The sequence below is a fragment of the Ovis aries genome, chromosome 23 (assembly GCF_016772045.2).
Source record: "Ovis aries strain OAR_USU_Benz2616 breed Rambouillet chromosome 23, ARS-UI_Ramb_v3.0, whole genome shotgun sequence".
NCBI classification, from domain to species: Eukaryota; Metazoa; Chordata; class Mammalia; order Artiodactyla; family Bovidae; genus Ovis; species Ovis aries.
The window spans coordinates 41,135,996-41,163,559 of NC_056076.1; the positions used below are offsets into that span (position 1 = coordinate 41,135,996).

Below are 27,564 nucleotides of genomic sequence, written 5' to 3' on the forward strand. Positions count from 1 at the left end.
GTCGAAATAACAGAGAGAAGTAACAGGTTGGGACACTGAAGTGTTCTTTCATCATTTGAATGAAGATTCTTACACTGAATTGCTGCCTGAGCTGATGAGACTCCAGAAGTTTTTATGGAGACAATTGATTCTTCAGGTAGCATTATTTAAGAGGACATTTATCGATAGGTTTCACGTCTTCTTAAGTTTTAAAAGTACTCAGAGCACCAAGCTAACCCTGTCTGGTAGGAGAAATGATTAAGCCTTGACAATGGTAACTACTTCGTTCTTTCTTTGTAATTTTGAGTATGTGATTTCCAAAAGCTGAAAACTAATGGGAAAAAAAATTGTTTTTGTAAAAATACTCTGTTGGAGAAGAAAACAGGACCCTTATTCTTCTTGGGGTGTTGCTGCTGGGCCTGTCTTGTCCACCCAAGTCTGTTTCCTGGGTCCCCCGCTCCCATGGTCTTATCACGCTCCGTGCAGAGTCTGGCATAAGACCTGTGGTGGTCCATAGAGAACAGAGTTGGATAACAGCTTCTGTGCCTTGCTTTCCTAAACCATGTCATCTCCTCTCTGTTTAACGAATACAATTTCCCTTCTTTCTTTGAAAATCGTTTATCATCTTTCATAATGCAAGCAATAGCTTGTAACACTGTTTACATCATTTTACAATTTAGGAATTGCTTTCAAATCTGTTGCTTATTTTATAACTGCCTTGTGAAGTCTCTGGAGTCAAGACTATGACCCCCTTCCTTGTTGCTGTTTAGTCACTAAGTCATGTTCAACTCTTTGAGACCCCATGGACTGTAGCCTGGCAGGCTCCTCTGTTGATGGGATTTCCCAGGCAAGAATACTGGAGTGGGTTGCCATTCCCTTCTCCAGGGAACCCATATCTCCTGCATTAGGCAGGCATTGGCAGGCAGATTCTTTACTGCTGCACTACAAGGGAAGCTGAACCCCTTCCTAGAGATTAAGAAATGGAAGCCGTTGTGGTCTGTTTTCCTCCACACCTGCTCCTTGAGCAATAAGTTTGTGTTTTCTGACTTCAGCGTTATTTGGAGGAATCCTACTTGGGGGCCACGGTGCTAGTCAGTCTTCCTTTCTCTTCAGAAGAAGGTTAGGATCCCATTCACTGACAGCCCCTCCCACCTCATGTTTTTAGTTCTGGTCTTTTCTCCTGATTCTGTGTCTGTATATTTCAGGTATTGACATGATTATTACCTACATTTCCCCTAAACCCTAAGGTGTGTGTCTCTCTTTTCAAGAAACCTTTTTGTTACTGTGGCATAATGTGTAAATGTAGAGCCTTTCATAATGGATTGGCAGCCCTTCTTAAGACATTAAAACCAGTTCTGAATGGATATTTGCATGTCAGCCCTGGGCCTTAAAGTCTTAACCTCTCTTGAGCAAGGAAGTCCGATGAGAAGGCAAGCTTTTTCCTCTTACCATTTGCAACCCACCATGTTCACTGTTGCAGGCATGTCCTGCACGGGCATTGAGCATTTTTTGAAAAAGCTGTGGTTGAGCAAGTCAGTCTTAGAAATATGTTAGGTGAGAGGCTCAAAGCTAGAAATAAGAGGGGAAGATGCTGGATGGGTGAGCAAAGGGATGTTGAATGAGCCTTCTACTGTCAAGGAAATACAGCTTCACCCTTTCCTGACCTGAGGCTTTTGAGAAAATCTGCAGGAAAGCCTGCCTACTGCTCTGGTGAGCTGTGTGGAATGGTGGTGCACAGGACAGAGTGAAAAGAAGAAGACTCTGGATGGAGAGGTGTGCTAGTGGTCCCCTCCTCTTCCTCAGGTGGTTCACCAGCATTTAAGGCTCAGAAAGAACAAGTCATGGACCTCATAACCTGAGAGAGATGCTGAGCATTCTGCAAAGCAGGTGGAAGATGGAAAATGGGCTTGACTGGGCATAAACAGTGGATTAATCTAAGAGGGTGACAGGAAGTCGGAATAACTGAACATTCGTCCCAGGTGGTTTGAAAGGCCAAGACTATGTGTCCAGAATTAGAGAAATAAAATTTAGCAGCAGTACATTAAAAAAAAAAAGAGAGATTGAGGATTAGGTGTAAATGCCTATGAATATGCAATATGGTCCATATTGAATTAGTCATTCCGTAGTACAATTGCCTTGCCCTCACCTCCCCCGCCAAGTGAAAGGTGGTGCTGGAGCAGACTCTTGAGAGTCCCTTGGACAGCAAGGAGATTGAACCAGTCAATCCTAAGGGAAATCAACCCTGGATAGTCACTGGAAGGACTGATGCTGAACCTGAAGCTCCATTACTTTGGCCACCTGTTGTGAAGATCCTGATGCTGGGAAAGATTGAAGGCAAAAGGAGAAGAGGGTGGCAGAGGATGAAATGGTTAGATAGCATTACCAACTCATTGGACATGAGTGTGAGCAAACTCGGGGAGATAATGAAGGACCAGGAAGCCTGGTTTGCTGCAGTCCATGGGGTCGCACAGAATCAGACACAACTTAGTGGCTGAACAACAAAACAAGCCCCCCCCTCCAAAAAAAGTCCCTAATGTAAGTGTGGGTTGCATTAAGAAAACAAATGCCTATGTTGTAGGAGGTCAACTATTGTTATCACTCATTTTAAAAGAGAGAGAACACAGAACAGGCTGAGTTCAAAGGAATGTACCCTGGATAGGAAATGCTCTGAACTTCGCTCAACCATTGAGGAATGGTAGACGAATTGAGACAGATGATGGAGAAGAGCAGGGTGTCTGCACATTTGACAAGAGCTAAGTCCTGACCAGGAGTTTCCAGTGGCGGGTGGGTTCAGGCAGAAGCCAGTGTTGCAGAAGGAGATTCTATATTCATGAGAGGATTGAGCTGGCTGAACCTGGAGGCCTCTTCCACATGAGGATTCTGTGGTCTCTTTTTAATGAAATGATCCAGTGTGTTCTTCTAGCTTGAAAACCTCTGAGTTTACTTTTTTATTCCATCCTTGATGAAATTCTCCATAATCATGTTTATTAAGCAGTGCTCTGCTGGCCAATGGAGGTCTCCGATGACCTTTGCAAAAGCCTGAGCAGAGGTAGGGAAACACTGAGTTTTAGGGTAGCAGTTTTTGTGCTAAAATATCACTTTCATGAAATGCTTGTGGTTTCTAGAGCCGGAGTCAGCAGTTGAGAATTCAGGCTCTGAGACCAGGCTGCCAGGATTTGAGTCCTGGCTCTGCCTAGAGCCAGACATGTGACCTTGGGAAGAATTCACACCTTCTCTGAGTTTCTATCACCTTATCTATGAAACAGGGGTGATACTAACAGTGGGCATCTCCTATCTCCTAGTGTGATTGTGAAGTCTTAGAAGACAATACATGTGAGGTGCCTAGGACAGAACCTGACACGTAGCAAGTAGTCAATACAAGTTAACTGCCAGTGAAAAAAATTATCTTTTAGCCTTTTCGTTCAAAAGAAGTAGATGTTGGCAACCTGATTTCCTTGCCCTAGGTAACTTAATCTGGTAAGTCAAAAATCGGAAGGATTCTGTTTATATCTGGGCTCAGAGAATCCCTTGCAGTTGGGTGTTGGATCCATGCCAGACATCATTCTCTCATTTTTTTTCTATTAAATATGTTTCTTTTGGACAAACTGGTTTCATTACTGTGCTGCATCTGTGAGGCCTGTCCTATCCCTCTGTGGTGACACCCACAAAACCGTATTTCGTTTCTTGCATTGAAATGAAATGGTCACCGTTTACGGCCCGTCTGTGCGCCGACATTGATTTTTGCATGTGGCATGTAGATGCAGTTTCATCACCTGCCAGGTTTCTTTCAAGAATTGTAGGGGAGCACATTGCCAGACCTGTTGCTTTCTGATGCTTCCCCAAATCATTTTCAAATGTATGCACAGGCTCTGCATGTGTGACCTTGATCAAATCACTGTTCTTCTCTGATTCTCCAAATAGGCACCGTTGACACCTGCCCAGATCACATCCAAGGTGTTTTTGAAGATCAGGTTAGACATTATCTGTGCAAGTATTTTAGAGATGAGCAAATCCTCTGCCTACATGGGATATTAAAAATGATGATTGTCAAGAGCTAGTTTCAAGATTTATACACATATCTAGTTATTTTCCAACCTTGCCATTCGGCTAGAGTTGGGAAACCTCGGAGAGCTGAAATTATTTCAGTATCCAGTGGAGCAAAATGCAATTTAGTTTGTATTTTCTATTATATCTTATATTCTTGTAATTATGTGCAGCCTGTATATCACAAGTCATTAGCTGGGAGCTCCTTGAAAAATAGAAACAGGAGACGCTGTTAGCTTGATTCTCATAGTAGACTTTTTAAGTGTTTTATTTGAGGATATTGCTTTTTATGTATCCTGTTATTGTTTAACTGTGGTTAAGTGGCTTGCTAATAACTGGCCCCAGGAGTTAAAGCAGGATGATGATAAACTAATGATTTAACAATTAAGATGGTAGGAGTGAAAAAGAAAACTGAACTGAAATGTGTTCTTTAGAGTTAGTATAACTAAAATTATTTTAAAACAGAGAATGATTGTATTTTAAAAAAATTTTATGCATGTGATAATTTATTAAGCATCCATATTTGCAAAGCACCATCCCAGGCCTTGAGGACAGAGCAGCAAGACTAGATGTGACCTTCAGAGCTGATGTATTCGGGGGAATTGGAGGGAAAAGGTGTTCAGACAATAAATATGTAAATTATGTGTATATATTCTTCTGTGTGTGGATGTGTATGTTAGTTGCTCAGTCTTGTCCAACTCTTTGCAAATTCATGGACTGTAGCCTGCCAGGCTCCTCTGTCCATGGAATTCTCCAGGCAAGAATACTGGAGTGAGTAGCTATTGCCTCCTCCAGGGGATTTTCCTGATCCAGGGATCAAACCTATGTCTCTTGCATTGCAGGCAGATTCTTTACCATCTGTGCCACCAGGCAAGTTCATGTACATATAAATATATGTATATTGTATATACACGTACATATAATACAATAAATGCTATGAAGGGAAATAGAGAAAGGAATAAAGAAGAGAACGGTCAGATTTTTCTATTATTTTTAGTTTTAATTGTGCCAAAATAATGTAACATAAAATTTACCATCTTAAACCATTTATATTGTATAGTTCAATAGTGTTCTGTTCGCCCAGCCAACCTCCAGGAGTTTTTCATTTTGCAAAACGGAAACTCCCTACCTCTTTCCTTCACTCCCCACCTCTTCCCTTCACTCCCCAGCCCCCCAAAACCCCCGTTTCTGCCTCTCTGAGTGTGAGGACTCCAGGCTCCTCATGTAAGTGGAATCGTCCAGAATCTGTCTTTTGTGTCTGGCGCATTCACTTAGTGCCGTGTCTGCCAGGTCCGGCCGCGTTACAGCACATGCGATTGCGCCTCTGTAGTTTCTCTGATGACGCTGTGTAGTGTACACGTCTGTAGTTACTCTGACAGTGTCGTGTCGTGTCCTGTATAGTTTACGTGATTCTTTGAAAACCACTTTGAGACTTTGGGCAGTTACATTGGTTTTCCATGAGTAATCCTCGAAGTTTGAAAACGTTTTATCTTTCTGACTTGGGAACTCATGCCTCCTAGAGCAGACAGTATTTCTGTGTCTTCAGAGACCTCAAGTGTATATATAAGAGATGTGTCAGGATGCTATAGCCACCCACCAACAGGCAGCCTTCTGTTTGTCGAGAATAATGAGTGAGATAAGTAATTGGAGGGTTTTAAAAAATAATGTAAGGGAGTAAGGGAGTGCACATTTTATATTCACAGAGAGGTGTGTGTTTCACACACGCCTATCTGGGAGCCTTTTCTGTAACTGTAATAAGACATTCAAATGTGTGTTACATGAAATTGCATTTTTGTTCCACTCAGGGGCTTGGATCGAAGCTCAGGGGCTTGGATCGAAGTTCAGGGGCTTGGATCGAAGCAGGCAAAGCTGCGTTGTCTGTCCTACCTGAGTGACAGGAGAGGTGGGCCATGGTTTTCATCACTTCGGGCCACATCCCCTTCCAGTGCCCTGTGGCCTGTGAAAGTGGGTGTGTGCTCGCCCTGTTGCAGTGTGCATTTTTGTGCATCACCTGTTCTTGTGATGGCAGTTGTCCCATTGCCCCAGAACAGATGTTTTTGTGTAACTCTCCTGTGCCCTCACCATGTGCTTGGATGACGACCTACAGGCATGAGCAGGGTGTCCCTCAGAGCAGAGGCCCTGTATCCCTGACCGTGAGGATGTTGTACTGACCACAGGTTAATGTTTCATGATGTGTTGTACCAGAGACCCTAAGACCATCTTTTTTCTTTTAATTTTTTTAATTAATTAAATAATTTTTGTTTGTTTTGATTGTGCTGCACACAGATTTTCCCTAGTTGTGGCAAGTGGGGACTGCTCTCTACTTGCCGTGCTTGGGCCTCTGATTTCGGTGGCTTCTCTTGTCGTGGAGTACAGACTGCAGACACTCAGCCTCAGTAGCTGTGGTGCATGAGCTTAGTTGCTCCGAGGCATTTGGGATCTTCCTGGACCAGGGATCAAATCCACATATCCTGTGTCTCCTGTATAGGCGGGTGGACTCTTTACCACTGAACCACCAGGGAAGCCCCTTGAGATCGTCTTTAATCTAGTTTACATAGCAACATACTCTGTGCTACCAGCCCGAGGCTAAATCTCAGGAGATTTAGGTTAAGATAGGTTTTGAGGTATTAATTTCACTGTGGTTTCTAAATGTGACACAGGAGTAACTCCTTTTATATTTTATTTTTTATTTTTATTGGAGTGTGCTTTGCAATGTTGCATTAGTCTCAGTTGTATAGTAAAGTGAATCAGTTATGCAAATACATATATCCACTCTTTTCTTTTTTTTTTAGATTCTTTGCACATATAGGTCACTACAGGGTATTGAGTAGAGTTCCCTGTGCTATAGAGCAGGTCCTTATTAGTTAGTTATCTATTTTATATAGAATAGTGTGTGTATGTCAGACCCAATCATCTTAAACACTCTTGAGTGGGATTCCCATGTGGAAAGTGAACAGTGATGAGGTTCTTGGCAGGAGGGCTTCACATGAAGCCCAAACTGCATGGTGCCTGCATCCACTGAAGGCCAGCCTCTCTGTGTCTCTTTATCATTCTTAGTTCCTCTTGTGGGAGCAAAACAGACGTTCCAGTTGGAATGGGTCTGGTCTGAATTAAAACCCTTCCAAAACTTGTTTTGTTTTCTTCCTGAATTCGGGGGTGGGGGGGGCAAATTTGTCTCTTTTTTACAAAACTTGCTGGCACCACAACACGTATTTGGACCCACAAGGATAACCCAGGGACACTGGGGCGGGTGGGAACCCGACGGAGACCTGGCAGAGGCTGAGGTTCCGAATGAATACAGGCCAAGGCCTCACCGAATGGAACATAATTTATTTTTAATTTAAGTTTATTTACCAGGGAAAGAAAAATTAAAGTGTGCTAATTCTAATTCTAAAACAGTTCTGCCGAAGGGCAACAGGTTTTTGTTTTTTTTTAAAATGCATTTCCAACACATTAAACCATTAAGAACCTTTCTTAATGATAAACATTAAAAGGGTATTAAACGTATCTGCCCTATTAGACTGCAGATACAAATACACAGCTTTGGGTAGTGTGTTGCTGTTGGGCGAGGATGAGAACACAGCAGCGTCGCGGCACCTTTTTTATTATGATACATTCAGTCTGTGCTGCACAGGTCTCTATGCCCCACAGGCTGTGATATACAAACCTCAACGCTGCCTTGAAACACTGAGTCAGCACTTTCCAGTGCCTATGTGTGTTAAGTGCTCAGTCGTGTCCGACTCTTTGTGACCCCATGGACTGTTGTCTACCAGGCTCCTCTGTCCATGGGGATTCTCCAAGGAAAGAATACTGTAGTGGGTTGCCATTTCCTCCTCCAGGGGATCTTTCTGATCCAGGAATTGGACCTGGGTCTCCCACATTGCAGGCAGATTCTCTACTGTCTGAGCCACCAGGGAAGTCTGAGCCCTAAGGCCATGGCTGGGGAGGAGGTAGGATTGTAACATCTGGAGCAATTCTGTGTGAGGGGTTTGGAAAGGCTTCTAGAGAAGCCAGCTTCAGCTGCTACTTATATCCAATGGCTCAGTGGGTAAAGAATCTGCCTGCAATGCAGGAGACATAAGAGATGCAACTTCGATTCCTGGGTAGGAAAGATTCCTTGGAAAAGGAAATGGCAACCCACTCTAGTACTCTTGCCTGGGAAATCTCACAGACAGGGGAGCCTGGTGGGCTACAGTCCATGGGATCGAAAAAGAGTCGGACATGACCTAGTGACTAAGCATGCTAGAAAAGCCAGACAGATGGAGGTGGTTGCTTTCAGAGTCCTCATTATCCTGTCTCTGCCACTCCTAAGTGCCCTGATGGTTCTAGAAGGTGTCGAGCAGGTCCCTTGTCTGTAAAGAGTAAGCATCACTCATGGAACTTGTAGGCATGAGGTTGAAGTCTTTGTAGACAGCTTCCTGTGTGGCTTGGAATAAACTGAGACAGATAAATTTAAAAGAAGGATCTGGAGATTATCAGTCAGTGGCTGCAGCTTCCCAAGGCCATACCTCTGATGGGCCATTTGACACTAAAAAAAATAAACACAAAAAACTCAAAACCCTTCCATGCCATGTTCCGTATGTCTTGGTCAGGTTCCTGGTGCAGTGCTTTGATGGCATCGGTCTCTATGAGAGGGGATCTGCTGTCCTAGAGAAACATGCCTGTGGTCAGGATTGAGATTAGAGATGTGGGTCCTGATTCTGTGGATTAAGAGACTGAGATGGGTCCTGATACTGTGAACCTAAGGAACTGAGATGGGTCCTAATGTTGTGGACTAAGGGACTGAGGTGGGTCCTGCTGCCGTGGACTAAGGGACTGAGGTGGGTCCTGATGCTGTGAACCTAAGGAACTGAGATGGGTCTGAAGTGCCCAGGTACATTCTTCCCCTCTGGAGTGTTTCTGAGACGGGCTTACCTTTATTCTGAGCCCATGACTGAATGAAGACCTGAAAGGACTAGTCTCAGAATCACCTTTGTCTTCAGGACATTTCAGGAAAAGTTCCCACAGGCTTTAACTTACCAGGTTTGCTCTGGGTTTGTGCCTCAAGTGCAGCAAGTCCGATTTCATGAACTGGGAAGTAGATGGATGCTGTCTTTGATCTCATAGGTCCTGTGTGCTTCTGTTCATCTTGCCTGGGCAGGCTTAGATTCATCCTCCTCTTCTCACACCAGCTCTCAGCTCATTTGTCCCTGTTGATGTGGCTAGAACTCATGCGAACAGACTCAGCTACATTTGGGCTCCAATTAGAACTTTCCTACTTCATCAGTGAGGAAAATCCTACTTGTGCTTAAAAACTAAATTAATAAGAAGTTAAATGAGAGCTAAAACTTGCAGAGTGATAACAATGGATTATGAAAGCTTGATGAAATGTCAAAATTTTAGTTTATGAGGCTGAAACACATTCCTTTGTTTGGATAATATTTTTCTAAATTAATTTTAAGAATATAAAGAACCAGTAATTGCATTACCTATTAGAATAAATTGCAAGTGAATAGAAAGCTTTAAAAATGAATAATGCATATAAATGAAATTAAAACTACAAATACCAGAAATTTTATTAGGAAGCATGGTTATACCTATTATTAAAATAAGAACGATAATAGAACTGTTTGAGATCAAAACTGCTGGTCTTCCATCCATGTTATTCCCTTTGTAGAAAGAGTAAAATAAGTAATATAACCATTCAGGTAAAATATTTCTATTGACCAAATAGCAATATTTCTTACAGATCTAGGCAACTAACTCTAGACATGGATTTGTAGCTGGCATTGAAAACTCTTTCTAGCATATATTAGCAGTAGAAAAATACAGATAATAACATATATATATATTTCTGTTAGGTGTTATATATTGTTATTTACTATTCTTTAGCTAGACTCTCTCACTCTTAAGATAGATCGTGAACTCATCATACCTAACATTTTATTTGTTAATGTGTATAGCTTTTTTATGATCTGTTTTAACTACTGAAGCCAGAGGTACCAAATAAGAAGGCAAAATATAGAAATATTTAGTGAAGAAGGTCATGGATTTCCTTATCCTTCAGTTCCTTTCCTGGGAATAATCCTTGGGTATTTATCTTTGCACATCTCTGTCTCTACTCATTTGTACATATAAATATCAGTCTATGTCCCAGGTCTGTTACTTACTCTTTCTAACCATGGAAGAGCATGTTGTTCATGGGTTTCTGCAATTTGATTTCACATTGGCCAGTACTCTGAGCATCTCTCTAGTGGCTAGAGCCTAGTGCAGTATTTATGTATCTTTCCCTCATCCTTAGCAGTAGCTATTTATTATCCTGAGACATTCTGTGCTATTAGTCGCTCTCAGACATGTCTGACTCTTTGTGACCCCATGGACTGTAGCCCACCAGGCTCCTCTGTCCATGGAATTCTCCAGGCAAGAATACTAGAGTCGGTAGCCATTCCCTTCTGCAGGGGATCTTCCCAACCCAGGGATCAAATTGGCTCAGTATAATGAAGGCAGTGCCTACTTCTGGAGTGAAGGGCAGACAGGCGTGCTTTCATCCAGGTAAGCGTTTTGGGTCCTCTGAGCTCAGGGTCCCACAGGTGTAACACAGACCTACTATGTGCAACACGGCTTGGACCCTCACTGTCGCCCTTGTGAAACTTTGGGGGCAAAGTGTGATGTGATGAGCTTTATGCTCAAGCTACTCACTGTGTTGTCAGTAGTGAAGTCCTCCGTTTCTGACCCAGGAATCTCCTGTCTTCTGCTAACATCCATGAAACTGGGGCCGGTAACTCGTTAACGTGAAAGTTGGGTAAAATCTCAGACTCTTCAAAGTTCTTAAGAGTATATACTTAGAAGAAAAGAAAAGCTGCTCTTTATAACATCCTCTGACTCCTACATTTTGAGGAGTAGGAGATTGAGCCCTGGATAAGCAGAGCAACTTGCACAGTAAGTCTGTTTACACAGATGCATGGTGAGTCTGTGCAAGTGTACCACCAGTCTCTTTGCACAAGTGTACAGTTTGCACAAGTGCACAGTGAGTCTGTTTGCACAACTGCATAGCTGCAAATGTGGCTCTCCAAGCCAGCCCTTGGTCAGTCAGCACACTTTGCTTTGCCTATCACTACGGCATTCAGCTCCGTGAGGACAGCCCACAGCCCTGGTGTAGATAAGAATTTCTCATTTCAAGAAGGAAACAGAATTGACGTAAACCTAGAGGTGTGGCTGTTGTATAGAGTGTATAGCTATAACCTGACCAGGTGATTCAGCATGAAGAGATGCTCAGAGGATAGAAGATTAATATCGACCAGGATCATTTAGCTCTAATTCTCCTAAGAACTGAAAAATGAGATTAGTTGGCCTTCTCTCTTGGTTCTCGATTTGTGTGTTTTCTGGTTACTGCAATTCTGAGGTCAGGTGCTAGTGCATTTTAAATTATAAAGTGGGGCTCTGTTTGATCACAGATATTAAATACACCTTGTAGCCAGTAGAATGTGCAGACTTAACAAGGTGGTGGCTTTGCCCTCAGTTAAGCCCTGGAATATCAGCAGGGCCATTTTTTTCACTTATTAGGTGTATTTTGGTAGAGCCTGTTTTGTTTTTATGTGGTAACATGCATCTTCCACTCTTTGGAAAGAATTTCTTTGTAGTATCGTGAGATAGTAACTCTTCTATATTTTATCAGTAGTATTCATAACCCTTCCAGCACACTGATCACTTCTCAACTTCAATTATTAAACAGGTTTCTATTCTAATAGTGACTTTAGGATATTGACTGCTACAAGGAGTCTGCAAGCAGATGACAGTCATCTTTCATATAAATTCCAATCCGGTTTCATCATTTTTTGAGAACAAAGACACATCTCTCCACCTCAGAATGGCCTTTAGCAAATTTCATAAAGCAGAACTTCTGCGTGGAAGCTGACAGAACATGACTCTGGTCTCTGCACCTGTGTATTCGCTGAGCCCCAGGCCTGCGGCAGAGAAAATTGAATGTTCCCTGGGTGACCTGTCTCTAAGCCGGGTCTTTAATCCCATGGTGGTTATTGAAGCTCTCACTGTGGCCAAAGTGAAAGTGGAAGTGAGGCCACAGGTGACTTCTGCAACAGTCTGTTTCCAACCACAGAGGAAGTCGTTGACACCCGCCCCCCGCTGTCCTGGCTGCCTTCCCTGGCCACTCGTGTCTTAGTCTAGAAAACTCACAAAACCTTCTGAGAACCCTGCAGTGTCTGAGAATGACTACTGAAGAAATCAGCAATAGAGGCTGTAGCACTCAGGCACTCAGTCATGTCCAACTCTTTGGGACCCTCATGGCCTATAGCCCTCCCGCCAGGCTCCTCTGTCCATGGAATTCTCCGGGCAAGAATTCTGGAGTGGGTTACTGTGCCCGTCTGCAGGACATCTCCCTGACCCAGGGCTGGAACCCACGTCTCTTGTCTCCTGCACTGGCAGGCGGATTCTTCACCACCACTAGCGCCACCTGGGGCAGCGTAAGGAGTTTGTACTTTACTGTCTTTCCACTATTGCTTAGACTTGTCTGGTCACACTGGACTTTAGAAAGATCTCTGACTACAGGACAGAGAGACTGTGGAGGGGAGCGAAGGCCACCTGGGGTGATGAGTGAGAAGGACGCACGGACAGCCTAGGGGTGAGGGCTGACGCTGGGACGGCCGCTGTGCAGGCCACCTAGGCCTAGGTAAAGCTGCTGAACCCGGGGCTTCTAGGACCAAGGATGGAGAAGATGTAGCGACTGGCTCCCTGCAGAGGGTGAAGCAGTGGAAAGAGCCAAGGGTGAGTCACAGGTTTCCGGCTGGAAGGAGTGGGCAGCTCGTGGAATTCTTTACTGACCTCAGGGACACGGGCAGAGGAACATTTATCCAGGAGGAGGATAAGAGAGAGAAGTCTGCGAGGAAGAGGAAGACATGCAGTTGCGTTTTAAGGGTGCAGAGCTGGAGACGCCCAGACATCTAAGAGAGGGTGTCCAGCAGGCAGCACCTGGGGCCCCCTCCGAGCTGGCTGAGGCCACATCCCTTGTCTTACCTCATCCCATGGACAGAGAAGCCTGGCGGGCTACGGTCCACAGGGTGGTAAAGAGTCAGGCATGACTGAAGCAACTGAGCATTCAGTCTCCTCTAAACTTAACCCTGGCTTCATCTCTCTCCATCCCTCACATCTGACCCCTCTGCTGCTGGTTTTGCATGTTGCTGTCCCTCCCTCCGCTGGACTGTAAGCTCCAGGAAGGCAGCGTGTTCTGTCCTTGTCATTGGCAGTGCGGCCAGGGGGACCCTCAGGGAGCAGGAATGAAGACTGGCTCCCCTGTCCTCACAGTCCGGCTCTGGCCTCCTCGCCATCAGCTGCCCCTGCCCCGTGCTGCCTCACCAAAAGCTGCCCCTTCCTGCCTGGAGGGACCGTGGATGGGGGACCCCTGCCACCCTCGCTCCCCTGGCGGGTCCCCTCCCTGGGGCTTGCCCTCAGCTCTGGGTTCTGGGCGAGGGAACCACATGTTCCCGTGGGGTTATTTGAGCAGTCTGGTCTCTGGGCTACACGGGAGGCCTCAAGTCTTCAGGATGAACCTCTGTCTTGTCCACTGGTGCACACACAGCGCCTGCCTGGTGGCCCTCAGCAGATGTTTAGTGGACGAGTCCACGGGACTCAGGGTCTGGATTGGCACCTAATGAGCAGCAAGTGATGAGGGTTTTCCCTCCAGAAGGAGCTGCGTCAGTCAGTGTGGTCATCAGTCTGATGCCGCCTGCCAGCCTCCTGTTCTTCGTGTACTGACCCCTCCTCCCCTCCCTGAGCTTCCTGTGTTACCCCCTGGAGAGCAGCTGCCCTCCCCAGTGTTTGAGTGCAAATGAGTGTCAAGTACACAGTGCCATGAGGCAGGGGTTATTATAATCAGGGGCCTCAGGGAGGCCTGTGGGGGTCTTCACCTTCAGGACCCCCGCCCCCGGCCAGCTCCTCCTGGAAGCCTATATTTCAGTCACCTCCAACCTCGCCCGCCTCCCCGAGCACGTCATCCAGGCTTTTCCATCACACCTCTGTGCCGTTCCATCTGTTGTTCCCTGGCTCCGAAACGCCTTTGCTCCTCTCCTTTCTGCTTGTCAAACGCTTAGCTCATCCTATGCGTGCGGGAACCCTGAGGCCTGTTCCTCATGCAGCCAGTGTCCTGGCCCTGTCCTTGGGAAGACACTGACGCTGACCAGCTGCAATGAGACACTGTCTCTATGGCGGCGATTGTCCCAGGCCCTCAGAACTCGCTTGTGGTCTCTGGCTCCATGGTGACTGCCGGAGAAGGAGGACACAATTCAGACTTAGCTCTGTTCAGGCTGCGACACCAGTGCCTGGCACACAGGAGGGCCCATGGGTGCTCTGGACGTTGGTAGAATGGCTCCTGCTTCCTCCCATCCCCTCCAAGTCAGGCTCCTTTCTCCCGTTAACACTTTTCCGTGCCCTGTCTGGCACCAGCCTCCTTGGAGAACAGAATCTGGGGAAGCCATTATCAGGTTACCTCAGTGCCTATTTAATGCGTGTTTAGCTGCCTTACTGTCACATAAAAACGTAAGGTGGTAAAATAGAGTAGTGAAACTGTCAATAAAAGCTCCATTTCCACCCACTATTTAATGCCAAAGAGCAGGAGACATTTGAGATTTTCATCCATAGCACTAAATTGGCACCATCAAGGTTGGTAGGCAGTCAGTTTGCCTTGAAATATTGTTAACTTGATGAATAAAAATGTAAATTTTTAGAATGCAGTGGGGTCTAGAAAGCAATGTGTTCCCGAGTTTCTTACGGAATAGTCTTTGAATAAGGTCAGGATAGGAAGGAGTCCCGCACCTTGGGGCCCCTGGGTGTTCTTTTAACCTTTTCTTTTGTATTGGGGTACAGCTGATCAACAATGTTGTGATAGTTTCAGGTGAGCAGTGGAGGACTCAGCCTCAGCCGTACACACGCGTATATCCATTCTCCCCCAAACTCCCATCCAGGCTGCCAGGTAGCATTGAGCAGAGTTCCCTCTGCTGTACAAGAGGTCCTAAATACAGCTGTATGCACATGTCCATCCCAAACTCCCTCACTCGCCCTTCCCCCCATCCTTTCCCCACCTCCGCAGGCAACCCTAAGTTTGTTCTCTAAGTCTGTGAGTCTGTTCTGTAGGTATGTTCACTTGTAGCATTTCTTCTTAAACTCTGCATATAAAGGATGTCATATGATATTTCTCCTTCTCTGTCTGACTTACTTCATTCAGTGTAACAATCAATGTCTAGGACCATCCACTACCGAGTGGTTTTAAACATAGAAATGTAGTCATGGAAGAATCTAGAAAGATGCCCCACTGACCCCACCTTTAGTACTCTATAGTTTGTAAGCTAAGGCCACATGCCTTTTCTCATCTCATCCCCCAGATGACTGTGAGGTGGATAAGTCTCCTCATTTTCCAAATCAGGGAGCTGAGGATCTGAGGTGTCAAAGGTCTCACGGAACCAGGCTAGAGTTCCTCCTGTATCTGACTCTGAAGTGCTTTCTTTCTGGTTTGGCCCAGCTTCATGGCTGGGGACCTTAAAAAAAAAAAAATCAAATTGATGCAAATGTCTAGAGACTCCCTAGACAGTCCACCATCCTGCTTACTGTCCAAAGGATAACTTCCCTCAGTATCCAGGGGCCAGGTGGGCTCCAGAATACTTGCCGTCCTTCCACCATCTGGGGGAGGGTATGGATGCCAACAAAGCTCTTTCAGAGTCTGAGACTCATTCCTGAAAGCATCAGCCCATTGTCCCTGATGGCACAGAACCTTCAGAATGCATGAGAAAGTCAGCTTATATTTCCAAATTATACTTTGAAGTTGGAAGATAAAAGGAGGGCCGTCTCAGGCCCAGTGTCAAACTGTGGGGCTCAAGACTTTGTTCACATTCTAGAGAGCTTATCAGAACTTGAAATGAATGCGATAGCAGATCTCCTAGAGGAGAGTCCTCACCACCTTATAACCAGGTTTAAAGAAGTTTAGCTCAGCCTTAGACTCCTGGAATCAAAGCCGTTGGTAGGGTTTTTGAAATGTGTTTTCCTTTTCCCCAGGATAGAGAAAAGCAGATCCCTGACTTTCATGTAGCTGGTCTCCTGGGAGGGCTTTCCATTCTGTGGTTGAGGTCCGTTCTTAGAGCAACGCAGAGAAACACGGTGGCACTTACATGTCTGAGGGTGGCCCTGGCCGGGGAGTGTTTTCCATCACCCTGTGCCCCGGAAGGAGCCGGCCGGGAAGGGTTAGGAGGTTCAGACCCAACGCTGGGAACAGTGTATGCCCATGCTTGACGGAGGCTCCTGAATGAAGCTGGTTCCTTAGAGATTCAGTCAAGTGTGGGAGTGAGTAAGTACAGAGGGTAGGTATGGACTGGGGTAGTCCAAAATGAGCAAATATTATTAAACTCGGAAAATGGCTTTATACACATGCATTTATAGTGACCTTCTGAGTTGGCATCATGGACTGAACTGTCTTCTCCCCAAATTCATGTTGGAGTCCTAACACCCCACTCTTCAGAATGTGACGGTATCTAGAGAAGGGTCTTTAAAGAAGTAGTTAAGGTAAAGCTAGATCATTAGGTTGGGCCCTGATCTAATATGACTGATGTCTTTATAAGAAGAGGAGATTAGGACACAGATACACCCAGAGGAATGGCCGCGTGGGGACACAGAGAAGACAGCTGTCCCCTGTCCCGGGAAGGTGGCCCCAGGAGAAACCAACACTGCTGACACCTTGATCTTAAACTCTCCGGCCTCTAGGATGGTAAAAAATACAAATCTGTCATTCAGGCCACCCACCCCATCAGTGGTACATTGCTATGGCAGCCCTAAACATCAAATACAGTTGGTACCCCCAATATAGAGACCATTGGTGAGACACAAGTCTTTCAGGCTATGACTGTACCCCCAAATCTGTCTTTATTTCCCTCCTCCCCACAGTATGTTTCTTGAGAAATGTGTAAACGTTTGTGAAAACCCTTGTCTGGCTGTGTTGAAATATGACTTTATGAGGTTTATTCTTTGATGATAATTAGAGGAAGGTTGAGCCGGCTCTGAGCAGGAGAGTCCGTGAGGCTGGTTACGCCACTGCTACAGGAACAGTGGAGAACATTTGCTGTCTTTGGTTGTTGTTACATTATTAACGGCATAAGCTCTCACCTCCAAATGCCTCCTGTGTGATAGACATGAGCACCAGTGACTAGGGAGGAGGAGCATGATCTTTCCTCGACATCTTCTCATCATCGTCATGTCATCCTGTGGCCAATTTGCAAATCCTACAGCCAACAGCTGTGTCAGTGATTCTCCGTGGACAAAGGGTGATGCATGGGGTGCTCTGGACCCCAGGGCACAGCAAGGGCTGGTATAGAAATCGACCCAGATGATGTTCTGATTTCTACTTTACCTGGTTTAGATACACCCGAGAAAAGAAAGCGCATTTAACACTCCTGTTACTATAGAACTGCTGCTAAGTCACTTCAGTTGTGTCCGACTCTGTGCAACCCCATAGACGCCAGCCCACCAGGCTCCCCTGTCCCTGGGATTCTCCAGGCAAGAACACTGGAGTGGGTTGCCATTTCCTTCTCCAATGCATGAAAGAGAAAAGTGAAAGTGAAGTCGTGTCTGACCCTCAGCGACCCCATGGACTGCAGCCTTCCAGGCTCCTCCGTCCATGGGATTTTCCAGACGAGAGTACTGGAGTGGAGTGCCATTGCCTTCTCCATCGCCTTGACTAGGGATCAGTAAACTGCAGTTCACAGGCCAAAGCCAGGCTGCCCCCAACTTTGAGTGGTCTGAGAATCTTCTAGTCATTGAAAAAAAAAGATGAAGAAGACAATGAGATATTGTGACACATGAAATTGTATAAATTCAAACTCCAATGCCCATGAGTGAAGTTTTATCAAAACACAGCCACACGTAGTCCTTTACATACTGTCTGTTTTGAGCTTTAAAGATCAGACTGAGTAGTAGCAGCAGAAACTGGTCCATGGAGCCTCAAATCTATATGCTCTGGCCCCATACAGAAAATACGGACTCTCTGGCTCTATAACAAGAGCATTTCCCCAGCCCTGACTTGAACATGTTGTTGGACCAGGCAAGGCCTTAGTTTACTAATCTATCAAATGGACTTAGAAATAGTTTCTACCCATCGGGCTGCTGAAGAAGTCCAGTTTAATGGTGAATATAGTGCCCCTGGTTTCTCTGAATCATGGCAGACACACAGCCACCAGTGGCGGGATTTTGTTTGGTGGTCATTAAGTTTATTATTATAATTACGGTTAACAGCCAGCTGAGAGAACAGGGTTAGCTGATGGAACTACCTTAGCCTAATTGCAAACAAAGGATCAGGAAACAATGAATGTCCTCTGGTATGTGGCAGCAGCATGCTGGACCCTGGGTAGGGTGCCAGGAGCTAGCAGTCTTGGCTGAAATCTGAGCTTGCTTTGCTTACCTGTGGTTTTTGTCATCAATGGAGGTCCATTGAGTCAAAGCTGTGGTTTTTCCAGCAATCGTGTACGAATGTGAGAGTTGAATCATAAAGAAGGTTGAGTACTGAAGAATCAATACTTTCAAACTGTAGTGTTGGAGAAGACTCCTGAGAGTCTCTTGGACAGCAAGGAGATCAAACCAGTCTTGACAAAGTTTTGTGCACTCAGAAGTTCAATTCCTATTTCATTGTTTATTTTTATGCAATTTTTAAAGGGTACCTTCCATTCACAGTTAGTACAGAATGCTGGCTCTATTCCCTGTGTGATAGATACAGAACACCCTTGAGCGTTTGCTACACCCAATAGTTTGTTCCTCTCACTCTCCCACCTCTAGGCTGCCCTTCCCCCTCCCCACTGGTAACCACTAGTTTGCTCTCTTTGAGTCTGCTGCTTTTATATTCTATACAGTAGTTTGTTGTGTTTTTTAAATTCCACATATAAGCAACGTCATACAGTATTTATCTTTCGCCGTCTGACATTTCACTTAGCCTAATGCCGTCCAAGTCCATCCATGATACTGCAAATGGCAAAATTTTGTGGTTTTTTAATGGCTAATTTCAGCTTTATTGAGGCATAATTGACATGAAAAATTGTAAGATATTTGAAGTGTATGTCACGGTAACTTGATATATTTATGTGTTGTGAAAGGGTTCCCCCCAGCTGGTTAATTAACGTACCCATTACACATTTATCTCTTTTTTTGATAAGAACATGCAGGTTCTGCTCTCCTAGAAAATTTCAGTTAAACAGCACAGTGTTATCAGCTATAGGCAGCATGTTTAACATTAGGTCCTCAGATGTTATTCATCTTGTTGCTGAAAGTTTATACTCTTTTAACACTGTCTCCCTATTTCCCCAACCCTGCAGTCTCTGGTAGCTACTCTTTCTATGAATTCGACATTATTTTTTTTCAGATATCACATATAAGTGACCCCATGCTGTATTTGTCTTTCTCTGTCTGGCTTATTTCACTTAGTATAATGCCCTCAAGGTTCGTCTACGTTGTCATAAGTGGCAGGATTCCGTTCTTTCTCATGGCTGAATGATACTCCATTGTATTATGTCGTATCCCCTTTGTCCATTCATCCATCGATGGGTACTTGGGTTGCTTCCATATTATGATCGTTGTGGATAAGGCATCAGTGAACACAGGGGTGCAGATCTTCCAGATCTGGTTTTCGTTCCCTTTGGATCTCTCCTTGGAAGCAGGATTATTGGATCGTACGATAGTTTTTAGATTTTTGAGGAAACTCCACGCTGTTCTCCATAGTGGTTGCGCCACTTACATTCCCACCAACACTGCATGAGTTTTCCTCTTCTCCAGATCCTTGCCAACACTTGTCATCTCTTTTCTTTTTGACGATGGTTGTCCTAACAGACAGGGGGTGATACTGGGGATTTGATTTGCATTTCCCTGATAATTAGTGATGTTAGCATCTTTTCACCTGCCTGTTGGCCATATGTATGTTGCTCAGCACTTTTAATGTTGGCTTCATTCACTTCTACACTTTGTATGAAGTTAAATTTCATGCCCAGAACATGGAAGCTGCATTTCTGTGTTACTTCCTCCACTGGCACTCTCAGTCCCTGCCTCCCACCCCCCGGCCCCGCCACCGCTCCCCCCACCCCGACCCCCAAACACACACATTGTCTCCTCCTTCATTCAGCTCTAAAAGCCTTCTCTAACTTATAAGATGGTATTTTCTCCTGATCTCACCTCCTGGAATATAGACCTTTCACATCTATTCCAAAACTAAGCATCATTCAAAACCCATGAGAGCCTTCACATTTCAGCAACGTGATAAATTTCCCGTGAGTGTGACTGTGTGTGTGCTGCCTGTGTTTAGCTTGATTTTCTAGATGGTTCATGGCAGCCTGCTTATCTTGTGGTTTCCTAATAAGGAGGGACTATAGTGACTTTTTTGAATAATGTCACACGTAGATCCCTGTCTAGCTAATGACTTGAGTGGTGGATTTTTGACCGATAACTACTTACATAAGCATTAAAAAATACGATTGTAAAATGTATTCTGTGTACAGCCAAACTATTTTAGGATTAAAAATTTCAGGCGGTTTAATTTCAGGATTTAACAGTTCTTCCCAGAAGGTCAGCAGTGCTGGCTAGCACTGATGCAAAGAAAAGCTGTGAGCCTGCCACCCTGGAGGGTAAACCCTAGGAGGCTCGCATGGGCAGTCTACAACCATTACCTAGTTGGAGGAGCGCCTCCTGTCTCTTCATAGGCTGTTTGCCCTGTGTTCATGTCAGTCCAGTTCCATGTGTACTAATGATGGCTGGGTCCTGGGGGCAGGGCAATGGGCAGTCTCAGAGAGCTCTTCTTAGTGTGCCAAGCTTTACGGCGGGTGTTTTGAATGGTTTCTTACATGAATGACTGTTGCAGCTGATGGACCTTGTGGAAATGACTCAGATTAAGCTTCTGCTTTGCTTGAAGATTACTGACCCCATATCATGGAGTGTAACTCATACACTCCAATTACTCATAAGAGTAAATTTCTGCTCTTACAGTTAATATCAATATATTCTCAAAAATGAAAAAAAAAAACCTGAATGACATTCCTAATCTATTTTTCTGCTTAGGCCCTCACCTCAAGGAGAATATCATGAAAGCACTGGGGAAATTTTATTTTAAAAATCCCCTTTAAAAAACCCTTCTCACCCTGCCCACTATGAAAGCTAAATACTGTGTCCATGTGTCACCATTTTAAAGTGAGGAATATTGTAAATAAGGGTGTAGGTTTTATTCCAGCAATACATGCTTTTAACCATTTGAGGATTGTAGTGACTTTAGTGGGACTTCCCAGGTGGCTAAGAGGTAAACAATCCACCTGCCAATGGCAGGAGAAGCAGAGATGAGGTGGGGAAGATCCCTTGGAGAAGGGAATGGCAACCCGCTCCAGCATTGTTGCCTGGAAAATCCCATGGACAGAGGAGCCTGGCAGGCTACAGTCCATGAGGTCACTAAGAGTTGGGCTCGACTGAGGACCACGCACACACAGTGACTTTAGTAGTAATGTTAACAGAGTAATGTTAATAGAGTTACTATTCTGTGTCACTGGAAGATGACTCATGACTGGGGAGGGAGGGAAGGAAAATGGAAGGGAGGGAGGGAGGAAGGAAATAGAGGAAAATCTAAGGCAGCCTTCAGAATTATTAAAGTAAAACAGAAACGATTGTTTGTAAGGCCACAGCACATAATAGAATCTCAGAGTCTTAATTTCATTAATATCCATGTGGCCAATAATTCTTCTTACGGAAAGGAGCCAGCTGACTGGGTTCAGTTCAGTTCAGTTCAGTTCAGTCACTCAGTCGTGTCCGACTCTTGGCGACCCCATGAACCACAGGACGCCAGGCCTTCCTGTCCATCACCAATTCCTGGAGTTCACCCAAACCCATGTCCATCAAGTTGGTGATGCCATCTAACCATCTCATCCTCTGTTGTCCCCTTCTCCTTCTGCCCTCAATCTTTCCCAGCATCAGGGTCTTTTCAAGTGAATCAGCTCTTCGCATCAGGTGGCCAAAGTATTGGAGTTTTCAGTTTCAACATCAGTCCTTCCAGTGAACACCCAGGACTGATCTCCTTTAGGATGGACTGGTTGGATCTCCTTGCAGTCGAAGGGACTCTCAAAGAGTCTTCTCCAACACCACAGTTCAAAAGCATCATTTCACCAGGTAGATTTATATTTTACAGTAGCAGGCCCCTTCTTATTTTAGAGAGAACGTCTTTGGTTTGGTTCAGTTGTAAGGTTTTCGACATCCGATTCAGGAGAACTTGTTCCCATTAGTTTGACACTTAAGGCTTTTGCTGGTGGTCCATGTGGTTCCTGGTTCCCAGGAAAACATGAGCAGTGAATGTGTCAAGGGTCATAATTCATGGGATGTGCATAAGAAGCCCATAACTTGTAGGAATTATGCAGGAAAGAAACCTTCCTGAGATGTATGGGTGGTATTTCAGATTCTAAGGATTAACAGCCTCTTTAGAAGTGTGATCTTGGTACAGACGTCTGAGCATCTCATGGTCCAGTCAACCTGACACATAAAATTAACCATCACAATCATGAATGCCACCAAAACTGCTGGGCTGATCACTGCCACCTCACTGATTTGAATGGCATGAACCATGAGTGAAAAACCATCGTATAAATGTGGATTTTCTGTGTGTGTGCACACACGTGCACATGTGTGTGTGTGTCTGGCCTGAAAGGTTTACTGGAAGTTTGACAGAAATTAACAAGAGCTGCTGAGAAAGAGGATACTTCCCAGGTGGCCCCATGGTAAAGAATCCACCCTCCAATCCAGAAGACAAGAGACCAGGATTCGATCCCTGAGTCGGGAAGATCCCCTGGAGTAGGAGATGGCAACCTACTCCAGTGTACTTGCCTGGGAAATTCCATGGACAGAGGAGCCTGGCTGGCTACCATCCATGGGGTCACAAAGAGTCGGACTCAACTGAGCACAGCACAGCTGAGAAAGGGGACATCCACCCAGGCAGCAGGTTTTCTGACCATAGAAGCCTGCGTGGAAGGTGTGCGTTTTGATTCCCAACCCCCATCCAGCCTTCATAGTCACCGACTTTTGTGACTTCAGAGGTCTCTCCTCAGATATAGATTCCCAAATTAAGAATCACTATGAAATGATTTAAAGAACCCAGTGGCCAGACTGCTCCACCCAGGAGCCTCCATCCTGTTCTTCGGGCCGAGCTCTCCTCGGGGAAGCCCTGCACTGTCCCTGTCCACTGCCTTCTTTGCTGACCACCAGCAGCAGAAACTGGCCTGATGAGCCTGACTGATGCTTGGCAGCCGTGTCAGCCGTCGGGACAGCCTACAGGCAGAAGGCTTTAAGACCAGCGTGGCTGCACAGTGATATTCTACCCGTGTTAACACGTGTGTTTATGGCTCACCAGCCCCGAAGTTCACTGTCAGCACCTGCTGTGCATCAAAATGGATGCTTTCTTTTGGTTTCCTTGAGCAGTTCCACCTCAGCTAGGGTGTCAAGGTTCAGAATTTGAAAAGAGTTACTGTTAAATGTTGAGAGCTGCTCCTGATTATTGTAGCCATCATGGACCACGTGGGGTGTGACCATAGGAAAATTGCAGGTAACGTATCCACTCATATTTGAGCTGTAATTAGAATTATGAAGCTCTCCTGGAGGCAGAACCACCACCTAGGGCTGGGGCAGATCTCAGAATAAGCACAAAACCATGTAAAGAAAATTAGCCCCCACCCTGCCTTTCCTGTGCTTCCATGGTGGCTCAGACAGTAAAGGATCTGCCTGCGATGCAGGAGTCTCAGGATCAATCCCTGGGTCGGGAAGATCCCCTGGAGGAGGGCATGGCAACCCACTCCAGCATTCTTGCCTGGTAATCCCATGGAGAGAAGAGGCTGGTGAGCTACAGTCCATGGGGTCCCAAAGGTTCAGATACGACTGAGTGACTTACACTACTTTTCCAGAAAACTTGAGTTTGTTTCTCAGCAATCTGCTTTGGATTTGTTGATCACGTCCTCGCTTCTGAGGGTATTTCAATGAGGACTGCTTTCTCGGGCCATGTAAATGATGGCAGTGCTTGCATCTCCAGAATCTCCTGCAGTCTGATTATGTTAATGGTGAGCACACACTATATTGTATTTCCCACAAGCATGTTTGCACTTGTAAAACTGAGTGTTTAATATATTTCAAAGCTTGTGTAAAGAATGGTCCTTTGGGCACGGCTGGTGAATAGTTGCATGGACATGCACCCCAAGGCAGGGTAACAAAGTGGTGGAACAGATATGTCGCAATTAAGAAAGTCCCTCTGATAATCAAGGTAACTGTGCTGCAGACAAAGCCTCGAGTCAGGAATCCTCACAGGTGGGGCACCTGACTTCATCACGACACAAACAAGAGTTTCATGCTCGGCACCCCTCCCCCACCCAGGCTGGGCTTTAACCTGTTAAAGAGAACAGGCTCACTTTGGACAAAGGCACCTCTCTGGGAGGTTTTTATTTTCTGCCTCTAGCCTTTTGACATACAAGTGGGGCTTCACTTGTATCTAGGCCTCCATGCTTTCACAGCGCTATTCCGTAAGTAATTTCAGCAAACTCCCAGAGCCGTGGTACAGGTTGACATCATTCCCATTTTATATTTTCTTTCTAGGCAGTTAGATTAAAAAAAAAAATTTTATTAACTTTCACCTTTGTATTTTTCCTGCCTTGTCTGACTTTTCTGGGGAGCATAATTGCTTCACAGCATTGCGTTCGTTTCTGCTGTACAACAAAGTGAATCAGTTACCTGTATATCCCCTCCCTCTTGAGCCTCCCTCCTCACACCCCATCCCACACCCTCAGGTCATCACGGAACACCGAGCTGTGCTCCCCATTTTATAGATAAGTAAACTGTGGTTTGGGCTTCCCAGGTGGCTCAGTGGTATTGCAGGCGACACAGGTTCAATCCCTGGGTTGGGGAAATGCCCTGGGCCAGGAAAAGTCAAACCCCTCCAATATTCTTGCCTGGGAAATCCCGTGGAGAGAAGAGTCTGGTGGGCTACAGCCTGTGGGGTCGCAGACTTGGACGTGACTGAGCGACTAAACAGCAATGACAAACCGTGGCTCAGCAAATTGAAGACGCTCTAAATTTCATAGCAAGTGAATAGAGCAGGACTCTATATGTACCCACGGCTCCTGCCACCACACCCAGCAGCATTTATTGCTGCAGGAGAGTGTCCTTTTGTCAGCTCAGGGGCAGCGACTCTAATTTGGGGAGCCTAGTCCTTCCCAGGGTACTCACTTTCTTCCTCTACTCTGATACAGTTCTCAGTAGTCACATTACTATTATTATTTTACTCTTCTACAGCTGAAAACTCACTTATGCGTAAACACTGCCTCAATCTGTCTTTTGTATGTGAAGCCTTCTTATTTCTAATTGTGGAATATGTGGCTTTTTTCTTTATGAGAAGCAATTTCAGGGGCTGCAGTTGGATAAGCCTATATCAAAGACTGGGGATATTCTTTCTAGAATCCTCTGGATCGCTGGGGCTCTCCCTGTCAACAGATACCTAATTTATTCAGTTTTAGGGTGATTTAGAGGGAGGTGAGGTGAAAGGAAGCTTTCCTGGCCTCTTCCTCCTCTGATGGTTTGTCTGTGGCTGCTGGAGACCCGGCTGAGGTTTGCTGGAGCCCCTGAACCAGTCAATGAACAAGCTCCTTCCAGGATTGTTGCCAACCAGCCCAGGTTCATGCATCTTGATTGCTAATCAGAAAAATCTGTTTGTACATGGCTACTAGCTACAGCTCTGTGAATTCCTAGTTCATGTCCTGCCTCTCAACTAAACACTTATAAATACCTGGAAGATGTCAAGGAAATTTAAACTTACTTATAAAACTTAGTTTTACAAATATAGGCATGCACGGTTTGCAGGAAAAGCTCATAGCCACGATCAGTGTTTCTGAACCAGAGGGGGAGTCCCATGGTCCTGGTGCATGCTCAGTGAAAACACGTGTGTCCTGTTACATGATGAGGCTTCCCTCTCAGCCTTCCTGGGCTCGGTTAATCACAGAGTACCCTGGGACGTCCCTGCGTGGCTGGGAGTACAGGGCAGAAGAGCACGTGGTAGATGTTGGCTCCCCTCCAGCTTCTCTCCCTCAGCTGTGGCTTTCCAGCAGTGGAAGCTGGCATGTATCTGTCCCTGTTTCCAGGAGATGGGAGACAGACCTAGAAGGACCTTGTCTTCCTAAAACCGTGGCAGCCTGGGACAGAGGCAGGATTTTTTTTTTTTAATTGTATTGGAATATAGCTGATTTACAGTGCTGTGTTAATTTCTGCCTTACAACAAAGTGACTCAGTTATACACACGTGAGTGCGTGCATATATATATTCTTTTTATATTATTTTTCATTGTGGTTTATTACAGGATATTGAACATAGTTACCCGTGCTACACACACACAGTGCTTGATTCTGTGTCCTCCCAGCATCATCCAGACACCCACACAGATTCTCAGGAGATGGACTACAGATGGACAGTGGGCACATGTCTCCTGTGTATCAGTTCTTTTTTAAAAATAATTAATTTTAATTGGAGGATAATTACTTTACAATGTTGTGATGGTTTTTGCCATACGTCAGCAGGAATCAGCCATAGGTATACAGGTGTCCACTGCCTCCTGAACCTCCCTCCCAACTCCCTCCCCAGTCTATCCCCATGTGGGTTTCAGTGTGGACAGAGGAGCCATCTGTCTCCATTCGAGACTCTCTGAAGTCTTATTTTAGGAAACTCACCTCCGCTAGAGAACAGATATATACTCCTTTGTCCTCAACACGGTTTAAGGTTTAATTTCCATTTCACTTCTCTATAGGGGACTTGTCTGCATGCATGCATGCTTAGTCATGTCTGACTCTTTGTGACTGCATAGACTAAAGCCCACCAGGCTCCTCTGTCCATGGCATTTCCCAGGCAAGAATACTGGAGTGGGTCGCCATTTCCTCCTCCAGGGGATCTTCCTGCCCCAGAGATTGAATCCAAGTCTCCTGCATCTTGGCAGGTGGATTCTTTACCACTGGGCCATCTGGAAAGCCCATAGGGTCCTTGTCAACTTGACCCAAATGAAACAACTGGGCCCTAACCCCTCCCTCCTTAAACTAAACCATATTACTCCAACTAGATGACTGTGCATTAACTTTCTGAGAACTAGGATTCTGAACAACAGCACGTTTGCCCTTTTATTCCCGGACTCAATCTCAATCTCATCTTCACAACTGCCAGCGAGTCTCATTATCAGGCAGATTCAGGTAATGGGACTAGTTCCTTAAACCAGAATCTGTTACCTAAGTATCATCCTACATTTCTTCTATGTAACGTGTGCTTTTCCAAGCACTTGGCACTGTGTTTTCTGTTGGAATATTCTGGAATGTGTCAAGTAATGGCTGATCTCTTTCTCATTGACTTGCCTGTGGGTGCTCAGCCAGCCCCTTGGGGGAATAGATCCAGGCTTCTTGACCAGTACTCATTGGGATTTGACAAAAACAGCACAATTCGACTCATCAAATATTTGAGACACCACGGTTGAGGTCCACCACTGTAGCAGAT

At 45.3% G+C, this 27,564-nt stretch overlaps 1 protein-coding gene across 12 annotated transcripts in view; it reads left to right on the top strand.

Moving 5' to 3' along the window:
* PTPRM (protein tyrosine phosphatase receptor type M) overlaps nucleotides 1–27,564 on the top strand; it is a 656,058-nt gene that overhangs the window by 300,714 nt on the left and 327,780 nt on the right. The gene's annotated exons all lie outside the window — the stretch shown is intronic.